The sequence below is a fragment of the Scyliorhinus torazame genome, chromosome 17 (genome assembly GCF_047496885.1).
Source record: "Scyliorhinus torazame isolate Kashiwa2021f chromosome 17, sScyTor2.1, whole genome shotgun sequence".
In the NCBI taxonomy this organism is placed as follows: domain Eukaryota; kingdom Metazoa; phylum Chordata; class Chondrichthyes; order Carcharhiniformes; family Scyliorhinidae; genus Scyliorhinus; species Scyliorhinus torazame.
In genome coordinates, this window is record NC_092723.1 from 46190648 (window position 1) to 46203563 (window position 12916).

The following is a 12916-nucleotide window of genomic DNA, read 5'->3' on the forward strand; positions in this document are numbered from 1 at the left end:
ACATTTCAGGTTGATGACCCTTTATTTATCAGTATCATTTATTTTGTCTTTCTAATTGGACTGATCCTTTGGTACCAAGCAGTGGTATTCAAATGATTCCGCGATATAATGGACAACCCCTAATTTTGGTATTTTATCAGAGGCCCAAAGCGTCTTGCACACAGCCTGTACAAAGGGTCTCAATGCTGTTTTGAAGCTGGCTGCCCATATTGGGGAAGCTGGTCACCTCAGGCAGAATGTGGATTTCAAAGCCTGATTCAATTGCCAATCCCTGGTATGCCTCGTTAAATGATCTGGACATCATGGGTAAATTAGAAATAATATGAGATGGCTATCCCGGCATTCTCAATTATTTTTACAGCCAGAGTAAAATTTCATGGCAATTTTCTTGGAAATGTTATACGCTGTTACTTAGCTTCCTTAGGGAGGAATACATTTGTGAGAGTGGGTAGCAGTGCAATTTATCGGTGTTGCATTCTACTGAACTGAAAATAACTTTTTCCCAATTTACAATTTTACGGTTTTACTTTTCTTTCTGCATTTTTCAAAATTCCCAAAGATTTTCTTTTTTTAATTTAAAGTACAAAATTCTTTTTTCTCCAATTAAGGGTCAATTTAGCGTGTCCAATCCACCTACCCTGCACATCTTTGGGTTGTGGGGGTGAGACCCACGCAGACAGGGGGAGAATGTGCAAACTCCACACAGACAGTGATCTGGGGCCGGGATCGAACCCGGGACCTCAGCGCCTTGAGGCAGCAGTGCTAACCAGTACACCACCGTACCACCCGACTCAAGGATTTTCATATGACAACTCTAGGGCAGAGCTATACAATACAAGTTGGCACGCACCTATCTCGAGCATCTAAAACAACTGAAAGAATGCATTCTGTTCAACAAATGATGCTGTGCTTGTCACATTTTATGCTAATGTTTTTCTCCCATGTCTGTTGGATGGCATAGTTAGAATTGAAAACCAGTGTGTGGGAAATTACTGTGAAGACCTCACGATCTGCCACTTCATAGCACGATAGCGTTGTGCTTGATTTTCAGTCTTCTTCATTCTAGCCTTGTCTCATTAGCTTTTTTTTTTAACTGGCCAGTTATAAGGTTCTGTGATATTACACACAGTCAGTACTCAGAAATTATAAACCTGTAAATTATCCTGTGGCACTCACTTACGCACAGTGCGTGACACATTTAAAATGAACAATGTGGCGACCGATTGTTAAAATGCTTCCCAATTAGGCCACAGACTTTCTCAGGAAACTCATCAGGCCAGCAAATCAGATATTGTACCCTATTGTTTCTGACAAGATCCTGTCATGCTGGCAGGATGTGTGATCACATCCATGCACAGTCATGGAAATGACAATGTAACGGCCATTTAAATATGTTTCACTCATTTGTAGATAGCTTTATTCTAATGTTTTCGAACTTGGGTTCGAAGTGGCTTTTGTATCAGTAGTGCATTTTGTGTTGTTGTCATAAGCACCCTATTCGAGGTACTGGAATGTGGAGTGATTAAGCCTCGAAATGCTAGCAATTTGCATATGAAATGCTCTGTTGCCTTTACATAGTTCTCATTTACCCCCATATGTAGCCAGAGGTGAGCATGCCTTGCTTTGATACATTTCTCATGTAATCAGAGCTTGTTAGTTCCAAATGGAGCCTGGGTAGTACATCAGTGGCGTAAATAAGAAATAGAATGCTTGAGTAACCATAATATTGGCTGATTCAATTGAAGCACCCTAATGTGACATGTGCCATGGTTTCAATGACCTCATACTACCATAATAACACCATCACAGACATTATTTCATCTACTCTGAGCCAAACATCAGAAATTATCTTCACAGCATATGGGTCAGCAGAGAGTCTAGTAAAGAATCTGCTTTAATTCGCCTTCAGTTCCCATGCATCAAAAGACTGGCATAGCTTATGAAAGGACTAGTCTGGTCTCAGTTAAACCTGTTCCACACTCCTGCAGATACCTTGTAATATTAATCCATGTATGGTGATACCATGAAATGGCAAAAGAAGACCACCCTCCATGTAGCCAACTCATGCAGGGAGTTTTTTTTAAACTTCATTTGGGGGATGTGGGCATCGCTGATTCGGCCAGCATTTTTTGCCCATCCCTAGTTGCCCTTCAGAAGGTGGTGGTGAGTTGCCTTCTTGTACCGCTGCAGACCATGAGGTGCAGGTACACCCGCTGTCTTGTTATGGAGGGAGTTCCAAGATGTTGCTCCAGTTGCCAAGCAGAGGTCAGGTTCTGGGCTGCCCTGACAATGGCCAGTGGATTAACGCCTGTAACTCACTTCCTTCCTGGTTGCCTTACTATTCAAAGTTAGCCCAGGCTGCCAAAAGCTTCAGATGTCCTTTGTCGGGAATGGAGGTCTGCAACATTCCAGGAAATTCTTGGGAGACGTTTTTATCCATTTTGCCAATGTTTTATAAGCAATATCAACCTTTTTCACCCAGATTAGAAGTTGTGCATATGATCCAATGAGATAGATTCAACATTAAATTGAAGACTATTGGAACAAATTAATCAATAATCAGTTGTTACTGTCTCCCATTACCTGTTATACAAAATATTATAAAAATACCTTCTGTACCTTTTGCCAATTTAGCACTTATTCTACAGGTTTTTCTGTATTCTCAAGAACCTTTTGGTGTAACATTGCAAGATATATGCTCATTACAGTTGCGACAGAAGAAAATATATTTTGAGTGCGAACTTTACAAACAATATTAAGTGGAAATGGAATAACAACTTGACCAAATAAATGTGCAGGGATACGGGGATAGAGCAAGGAGTGGGATTGAATGGATTAATCTACAGAGAGCTGGCATGGACCAGAAGGGCTGAATGGCCTCCCTCTGTGCTGTAATGACTACATGGGTTGAATTTTTCAGTGCTCTGGGGATGGGCTGGGAGGCAGGAGGACTGAATGTGGTAGAGCAACATGTCAGATGGGGTGACACGGCGATGGGAACCTCAGTGGCCAATAAGGGCTAATTCCTGACCCGCTGGTAGCTTTCCCATGTCTGGAGGTTCCGCCTGCATATTGGGAGACCGCCAGGTATGGCTTGGCAGCCTCCGCATGGGCTGCTGTGTGGGGTGTCCCCTTTAATGGACGCTCCATGGCCCACGGGAAGGGCTCCCGCCAACAATAATATCTGTCCCCGTGCCTAAGTTGCCGCTGCCAGAATAAACCCACCACCCAGCCCCTGTCGCCCCAATGAACTGAATGGCCCCAGCTTCCTCCAAATAAAAATGACCATGGGTGCCTTGGCATCGAAGCTCCCTCTCCCTTGTGTTGCAGCAAAAAGGCTGTTGGGTTACCGACCCACTAATCAAGCTCTGGCTTTCATCCGCAATTGGACACTGGCCCCTAGAAGCTGCTTCGCCGGTCAACCCCCACCCCCCCAAGGTCCTGTCACCTGGTGGTGTGGTGGGGGCGTAGGGTCGGCTCCCATTTTCGACCCCAGCAGAAAGACCTGCCCCTCAGCAGGAAAAAAATTAGTGGTCTGTGACCCTAAATTCATGACATTCCAATTACCAGAAAACATTTGGATAGGCGGGGGGGGGGGGTTGCAAGCTAACAGTAAAAGTAGTTTGCGCAATCTGGTGTTCAATGCTAATAATTCAAAAAGGAGTCACAAAATAGAAGCAGCATTTTCTTCTTAACAATAACTCATCCAAATAAAAACCTCAAATGCTGCACATCATGTACAGCAAAGCTGACCTGACTAATCTGTGCATTGCTATTAGTATTTTCTGGGCTTCGAGCAAAATATCTTATGCACCTGCATGCAAATTCTCAATTGAGATCAATTAATCAGATCCGAGTTAATGAAGACCTAATGCAGCATCTGGATTATGATCTGTGCTTCAAGCAGAATTTTCTTTTGGGAAGGCGCAGTTTGGTTTCACTGAGACAGATTGCTTCTGGTTAAAAATGTAGCTGTTACTTTGGAACATTTCTCCAGAGATAATTGGGTCATGGTATGTTACAGTTTTGGTTCGTGCTCCTGATTGTGATGTATTGAGCTTGCTTCAAGTGGACCCTTAATTGTGGACAAAATTGGGATCAAATGCAACCCCACACAGTCTAATAACCGGCCGGCATTATTTATTTACGGTGGCATGTGAGGGTTGGTCACTTGGTTGAGTAACAGAAGGCGTAGCATACCTATGGGAATCTACATCAAAAACAAATCAATATGCTCAGGAAGGGAGGACAGGAGTGGAGGAAAAAAGGGGAAGAAAAACAGTCATTTCTAATACTTTAATCAGATGTGAAGAGTTTTCAGAAAATAAATTAAATGTGAATTTTTTAGCCATTAATTTTCTGGTCAACTACTTTCTAAAGTAAGCTGAAATGCAGGAATTATAGTTTGAAATTCACAAATTAATTCTGATATTGATCAGGAGGCTTTAAGGAATGGAATTTTAAAGATACATGAAAAATGGCACTTTCCAGAAGTATTTTAAATGGAATATGCAGATCCACAACAGCAGTTATAATGTTGTTTGCTGTGGCTAATGTTGGTGAATCCAAAATTCACGAGTTTCTCTGCTTCAGCTCACAGCGTCAACCTTCGAAAAGTTTGAAAAATATCTGCATTTCCAATCCAAAATCTGCTTGAGTTATCCTAATGTGATTTAAATTGCACAGCTGCGTATTGAGTTTTCTTCACAGGCAAATTAAAATTAAATTGATTGATTATGTCTTTGAGGAAGGGAAATTTAATTTGTGAAGACCCTTGGACAGAAGCGTGATTGTAATTTAGTTTATTTAAAAGTGTGTGTCATTATAGACAGTGAGGTAATTCAGTGATAAGTTGGTTCGATCTAACAACCAGATGGAATCATTATTCATATTCCATAGGGAGAAAATGGGTGCTCACTGGTAATGAGCCTGAATAAATACTTTTTTTTAAACTCCCTTTAACTGGTCAAATCCGAAGAGGATTGAAATCACCCACAAACAGGTTAATCCTAATGTATGTATTTTATCCCCACTTAACCAGATGATCCTAAACAGATATGGGGCGAGATTTTCCCCCAATGGCGGGATGTCCGCCAACTGGCGCCAAAGCCGGCGTCAATCAGACGGGCATCGCGCCGGCCCAAAGGTGCGGAAGGCTCCGCATCTTTGGCGGCCTAGCCCCAACATTGAGGGGCTAGGCCGACGCCGGAGGGTTTTCCGCCCCGCCAGCTGGCGGAAATGGCGTTTGTTTCCCCGCCAGCTGGCGCGGAAATGCGGCGCATGCGCAGGAGCGTCAGCGGCCGCTGTCAGTTTCCCAGCGCATGCGCGGGAGCGTCAGCGGCCGCTGTCAGTTTCCCGCGCATGCGCAGTGGGGAGAGTCTCTTCCGCCTCCACCATGCTGGAGGCCGTAGCGGAGGCGGAAGGGAAAGAGTGACCCCACGGCACAGGCCCGCCCGCGGATCGGTGGGCCCTGATCGCGGGCCAGGCCACCGTGGGGGCACCCCCGGGGTCAGATCGCCCCGCGCCCCCCCCCAGGACCCCGGAGCCCGCCCACGCCGCCTGGTCCTGCCGGTAAATACCAGGTTTGATTTACGTCGGCGGGACAGGCAATTCCTGGGCGGGACTTCGGCCCATTCGAGCCGGAGAATCCAGCGGGGGGTCCCGCCAACCGGCACGGCCGGATTCCCGCCCCCGCCCAATCTCCGGGAGCGGAGACTTCGGCGGGGGCGGGATTCACGGCGGCCAACGCCATTCTCCGACCCGGCGGGGGGTCGGAGAATGACGCCCCTGAATCCAACATTATTTTCAAATGTCAAATGGCAACTCCAAAAGTTTGACCTGTTGGACTGACAAAAGTTCTTCAGTTGTTAATTTCTGCATCAATTATTTCACATGTATCCAGAGGCACACAATTCAAAACTGAAGGGAGGTAAATTTAAAACCAATCTGCATTAGCTTTAAAGCCCTTCTTGCTACATCTCCCCCTCCCCACATCCACACTGATGGCAGAGGTAATCAATGGACACGGGACAGTCCCCTGTATACAAATATATGTAGCTTCTAGAGAGTGTAAGTGAACCACATGGCATTCCTTGCTGATAATCTTAAATTGGCATTTAGTTCATGGCACACTCAGGATTGTTTGCCAAGTGCTGTTCAATTGTGGAAGCACACCTATCATTAGACATTATGTCTGAGCTTTGCAAGTATGGGACAGAGGCATGTGGTCTACCATTGAGAACGGTAGAAGGGACGTACTGTTTTGTCCAAAAGGAACTTGTCTAGGCATTTCACCTTTTTTGAATTGAACAAAAGCATAGGGAGCAATAATTCCATGGTGCATTCTCCATGGTCATCCCGCAACCAATCAGAGTGGACTCTCCGCCAAACAGCGCCCTTTTCTTTTCTCATGGAGTACAAATTATTGCTCCTTCTGAAATTTGACATGCTTGTATCTGTCCTGATGAGTGCAAGCCAAAAAGCTTTGTCAGCATGTCGGTTTTTTTTAGGAATACTCAAATGTGTGAGGTGTCTGTGTTTCAGTAAAGACATCCTCATTGATATTTGTCACCTGCTGTAGAACAGCTGCGCATAGCAAGGCACAGTGTGCTTTTCTAGCTACTGTGAAGGTGGCGTTGCTATGAACTTTTGTACATTTCGCTCCTGAGAGCTGGAGATATTACTAACATTTTGCCATTTCCCATCCATTGTTGAATAAGGGGTGGGAAGGTGGTGGTGCTGGAGATGGGGGTGGTCACTTAGACTCTCAATAAGATTAGCCATATTTCATTTTCTCTTGTCATAGACAAGCAGGCAGAATGGACACAATGTCTGGCTAAAACAGCAGACTGCCCTACCGTGCATGTTGTAACCTTGTTTGTTGTCTCACTAAGAATGTATGGTTGAATGAAAGCCATTTATTGTTAACACATAACTATATACATCTCCAAGCTACAGCCCCCGCATGGGTGCTGGGTCTTTCTCGGCTCAACTGCATACAGTCTACCGGCATGTGGCCCTCAACATCATATGATGTGTGGTAATGTTTTCCATTCCCACATTAGGCCTTGCTGTGCCGAATCCCCTTATATTATGCCTCGCCTAAGTCCTTAACCAAATACATGTACAATACAATCATCTTTACTTGCTACTTCCTCCACACCATCTCCCACCCCACTCAAGTCTCTGACTTTATATATTCAGATGATCTAGAGGCTTGAAAATCCTCTGTCACATTTAGAAAAATGGTAGCCTCATGATTTGGTTGACTTTGTTGGGTTGGTGTTGAAATCTTAGGATTCTATGCTTTGGTTCTTGGTACTTGGCGTATTTAATACCCTTTTTGTGCTCCTCTGAGTTGTGTTTCTCTATATAAATGACCAGTCTGCTTTGTTTCTACGCTGCGGTTTAGGGCAGTTCCTTCAGGAGGAAATGTGCACTCTGTTCATAGATGTGCAAAAAAAAGAAGCACTCGCCACCGCTAAGGACCCCATCCCAATTCCATGGGCATGAAACTCCCTTGAGAAACCCCCCCCCCCCACTCCTGGCCCCGAATCCCCCAAAATGAAGCACCCTGGCAGTGCCCCTGGCATTGTCCCCTGGCTCTGCCTGGGTGCCACACAGGCATGATCCTCGCTCCCCCTGGGGACTGTACTCACCTATACACCCCCGGCGGGCTCTGTCCTCCAGTCCCCTGTTTGTCAAAAATTGTTGTAAACCCTGCCAGTCACACCAGCAGGTGGGAAACTGTGGTGGGGTATGAGGGACAATACAGTGGGGAGTGGCACTAAATGTCGTTAAATGGGGTTCCCGCCATGCCATGACAGGAACCCCGTAAGGACATTGGCTGGGGGCAGAGACAATCAAGTGGAGAAATCCCGTTGGTGTGAAAGCTATTTTGCGACTCCCCTCGATTCTCTTCCTCCGTCGCCATTCCCCCCATCGAATACAGGGGTGTAAAATCCCCCCTAAAAATAAAGACTTTCATCAGCTTTAACTCTCAATTCTACATTGAACCAACTGTTCTGATTCATCAATAATTCCTTTTCCTGTTCCAGGCATTTTTCACTATGCTGAACGGAAGCTTCTGATGTTTTATGCGCATTAAGTTCTAATTTTTCATTTGCAGACTCAGCTTCTGTACATGTAGAGAAGTTGGTTCTCTACATTTAACATTTTCTCCTGAGCAGAGCCTAATTCCTTTCTGCTATCCTTCAAGCTCCTCTTCTGTAATTGTTTTTTTTTACAAATTTAGAGTGTCCAATTCATTTTTTCCAATTAAGGGGCAATTTAGCGTGGCCAATCCACCTACCCTGCACATCTTTGGGTTGTGGGGGCGAAACTCACGCGAACACGGGGAGAATGTGCAAACTCCACACAGACAGTGAACCAGAGCCGGGATCGAACCTTGGACCTCGGCGCCGTGAGGCAGCAGTGCTATCCACTGCGCCACCATGCTGCCCCCTCTTCTGTAATTCTGCGAGTTATTTCTGAAACTCTCCGCGATCCTTTGTGAGAACTTCGATTTTCTCTTGCAACCGTTCAACTTTTCCTTGACATTCGCGGTTGCGATGATGATCTTGAGATAAGGGATTAATATGATCATATTGAATGGTGGAGCAGGTGCAAAGGCCCGAATGGCCTATTCCCTGCCTCTATTTCCATGTTTCTACTATTTCCTTGAGCTTCAGCATTGGATTTCTATTTTCCAATATAATTTCTGTCCTTTCTTTCTCCACCTGCAGCAGTGCCTTTGGTTTCACTGTTGGCCAGGGGTGTGGCAAAGTCCTAACTTGTTTCAGTTCTGTAAATGTGCGACTCATGACTTCATTATCCACATGCAGATTGAAAAGTTCTGACCCTCTTTTCCTTTCAATGCCTCTTTTTTTTATTCTGCTGGTTCCTCACCTTTTCAGTCACTTTCTTGTACCACTTGTGAAACTCAACTAATTTATCTTAAGTTTTATGGCAAAATGATGAGTTTCTCAAGTTTCTTCTGCTGTTTTTCCATTCTCCTGTTCAAGGTCATCTTCATTTCTTTATGTTGTTGAAGAGTCATGTACTCCTTTTGTATGTAATCTTGAATGACAATTAGCTATTTTTCAACTGTTTATTTTCTTTTTGACCACTTGCCAACACATACTACAGTTCAGTGCAATGCTTTGTCATTACTGATAATTGCAATGCAGCTTTTGCTGAAGTAGTATTCAAGATATTTTTTAGCTCCTCATGTTTATCCAGGGCTATGATTTGATTTTCCAGAAGTCTTTCAGGGCAGTGACTACTTGGAGTACATTTTCCTGCCTACTCTTGTCCTTGACTGTGCTTCTGGTTGACTTCTTCCAACTCAACTTTGAACCTTTTCCTGTGGAATGGCTACATTTTCTTTTTGCAGGTTTTGATTCTTTTTGGTTACCACAGACAGCTTTTCTTAAGTCGCAGCCATTTGCTTGCTCCACGTTGCCAGGTCTGTTGCAGTCTTGATACTGGGTCGGCTTTTTTAAAAAAGCTTCATTTTTATGCCTTACGGCTGCTTCTAGCTCTTCTTTCTCCTGCATGAAACACTTCAGCTCATTGCAAAGTCCTTCCTGTTTATTTCCTTTTGTCTCCATTTCTTTTCTTTTCTTTTATTATTTTTGGTCCGTGGACCCGTAATCGGAATGTGCCTTTAAGCAGAAGAGTGATTGTCAGGACAGTGTGTTCCTCAGTTTTGTATTTTGGAGAGTAGAAATCAGACCCGTTGACCGTGAGTGAATCTTGGTAAACCGCTTCGGAGGAAGTCAGTTCGCTTGGTTAACTGGCAGCCAGTGAGTTGGCCAGGGATAATGTTCTGCATGATAACAGTCAGCGATTGGTTCCTGTCAGGTGTCTTTTTTTTTGGAACAGAACCTGCCAGAAGCCTCAAAATCCTGCTGTTTTTTTCCTTCTCTGTGTTGCTGGTTGCCTGCTGTCTCTGTGAGTCTGCTGTGAAGATCATTACCAGCTGAAGGAAAATAAATTATCCAACTTAAGACCTAACCTTGAGAAAGAAACTAAATGGAAGACATCCATCTGAATCAAAGATCCTTACCCTTTTATTTTATTATTATTTCTTTTCCCTTTCCACCACCATTTCCCTTCTGGTCTCCTCGCCCCTTCAATGCTTTGTTGGGAACATTATTAAAAATCTGTATGCACTCCACAACTTGGAGTGAAAAATAGTGGTCAAAGACTTTAATACCTTACCAAATGTGGTTGAGGATTTACCTGTCTATACCTTGTGTAATAATCCACAGGAGGCAGGGGTTCCGTCACCACACCAGTATTGATTTGCGATAACTTATATACAAGAGCCGCTCCAAACTGTGCTGCTAGCATTCCAGTCAACTTAAGACTGCCTCACAAAGCCTACACAGGTGCTTATATGGGCCCCCTCAATGAGCTATCATTGAGGGAACTCATACTCCAATTGGCCAACCAATAATGCCAATTGGAGGTCATTACACCTTGTATCAGAATTACTTAATCCCCCAAAACACCAAACAAGTATAAAAACATAAAAACTAGTAATTTTTCAGATTTCCTGCTTATCCTGACCTTTGCTCCGGGGGGTGTTGTGGGAGTCAAACAGCTATTCAACTATAGTGTTCCTTAATCTCCAACTGACCAGATGTCAGTTCAAGAACTTTGTTCAGCTATATCAGGGAGCTAAACATCCACCAGGTGGCTTGCCAGCTCCCTGATCATAGAAAATACAGAACAATTATACCTTTGTTTATCTTCCAAGTAATTAACATACATCAATTAAAAGAATACATTTTGTGCAGGAATTATCTGTATCCATTGAGAGCTAATAATTAGGATTACATAAGGTATAACATATGAGTATAATTACAAGTCATAATCTGGGCACGTATACTTAATTATAATGGATGGGAATCTCCATTTATCCACCCCAGCCGGATTCTCTGTTCTCGCTGCAATGAGTGGAGTTTTGGCTGAGTGTCAAATTCTCCATTCCCGCTGGAGCAGCAGCAGGGCGAATTAGGAATGGAGAATCCCAGACCATATCGCCAAGCATGTATTTGTCTCTACTTACCTAATAACTGCTATTAATGGAACTAAATTATGACAGAACCTTTGACCTATTGACATACATCATAAATTTTAAAAGAGGTACCTGCAGAGATACTGGATGGTTTTGATCTTCCAGAATTTCTTAAATACCAGAAGAGTTCGCAAAGCTGAGAAGCTAGCCTAACCCTATCATTTAAGAAATGACGATTATAGAAAACAGAAAACTACAGCCTTCTGTTAAGACGAATAAGATGAAGTGAAACCATTTAGCTCCTTTTGATGTGGTAAGGAGCTGTCACTCACAGCAAGAATGTCTATAAACATTAGGGTTAGCATCAAATCAGGTTACTTGAGATTCATTCAAATGTGAAGGGAAAGGTAGATCAGCACTCCACCAAGCAGCGTCTCTGGACTAATAAAACTCAATTGCAAGCTAGTAAAATGTATTACTGTGTGAAATTTAATGGGAGTTGTGCATTTTAAAGGCTGTTGAGGGATTTGAAGCACTTTCAAATGTAGTTGGCTTTTGAGGAGACCTCTGACACTTGTAATTGGTGCTGCTTTAAACACTTTTGTCTGAGGCAGCAGGTGTTAGGGAGAGTAAATGAAAATGCAGTGATCTTTCACTGTATTGCCTGGAGTGCTCTTCAGCTTTAAGGCTGGTGTGGCTGATGTGGATTTCTGATGTGGGTCTCTGATGTGGGTCACTGATGATAGAATCATAGAATTTGCAGTGCCATTCGGCCCATCGGGTCTGCACCGGCTCTTGGAAAGAGCAACCTACCTAAGCTCACACCTCCACCCTATCCCCATAACCCAATAATCCCACCCAACCTTTTTCGGACACTAAAGGCAATTTAGCATGGCCAATCCACATAACCTGCACTTCGTTGGACTGTGAGAGGAAACCAAGTGAGAATCAAAACTGGGATCCTGGCGCTGTGGAGCAACAGTGCTAACCACTGTGCTACCGTGCCACCCATGGGGGTAACTGTTTTGGGATGATTGATAGGGGTGACTGATGGGGGATCTGATGGGAGGGGTCAGTGGAGGAGGGTCAGCTCACCCTCATGCACACATGCTGTGCGGAGTTTACCCATTATTTCCATGGTGGGGGGAAGGATTACCCTACTTGGCAATGAGGGTTGCAGGATTTGCATTGTTGTGGGGGGGGGGGTGGGGTTGCCTTCCAATGGACTTTGGGGGGCACCTCAGTTATGTACTGACCCCCTTGACCCACCTTGGAGTCCACCGTGTCAGGGCCACACTTGGGCAAACTTGTACCAAATCCCGCCCAGTGGATTTCCCACTGTGGAGGTCAGTACATAATGTAGGGTTGGTGAATCGGGCTTCCTGCCCATTAATTATATCGAAACGGATACAAATCACTGATTTGCATCTTCCCGCTGGCGCGGGTCAGGTAGCATGCTGAGCCCACCAGCGGAGGGCCGGAGCATCACTGTAGGCCAAGCTCAAGAGTGTATTACCAAATTATCACCATTATGTCATCTGTTACACCAGAGGCCCAAATATCCTGGACCACTGCTGCACAAACATCAATCATGCCTGCCACTCTATCACCTGCCCATACTTTGGCAAATCTGACCACAAAGCTGTGCTCCTGCTCCCGGCTTATAAGCAAAAACTGAAGCAGAAGAATCCGTCAAAGAAAGTTGTGCAATTTTGGTCTGAGGAATCGGATGATCTCCTACAGGACTGCTTAAAGTCAGGGGACTGGTTAGTATTTTAAAAACTCTGCAACCAGCCTGAATGGGTAACCACCACAGTAACTGACTTCATTAGTAAGTGTGTAGAAGACAGTGTGCCAAACAAGCAAATCTGCGTGTTTCCCAACCGGAAA

The 12916-nt window shown here is 44.4% G+C and overlaps 1 protein-coding gene across 3 annotated transcripts in view; it reads left to right on the top strand.

Annotated features, from left to right (window-relative positions):
* Nucleotides 1–12916, top strand: part of LOC140393857 (metabotropic glutamate receptor 4-like) — a 1771763-nt gene that overhangs the window by 1518575 nt on the left and 240272 nt on the right. The gene's annotated exons all lie outside the window — the stretch shown is intronic.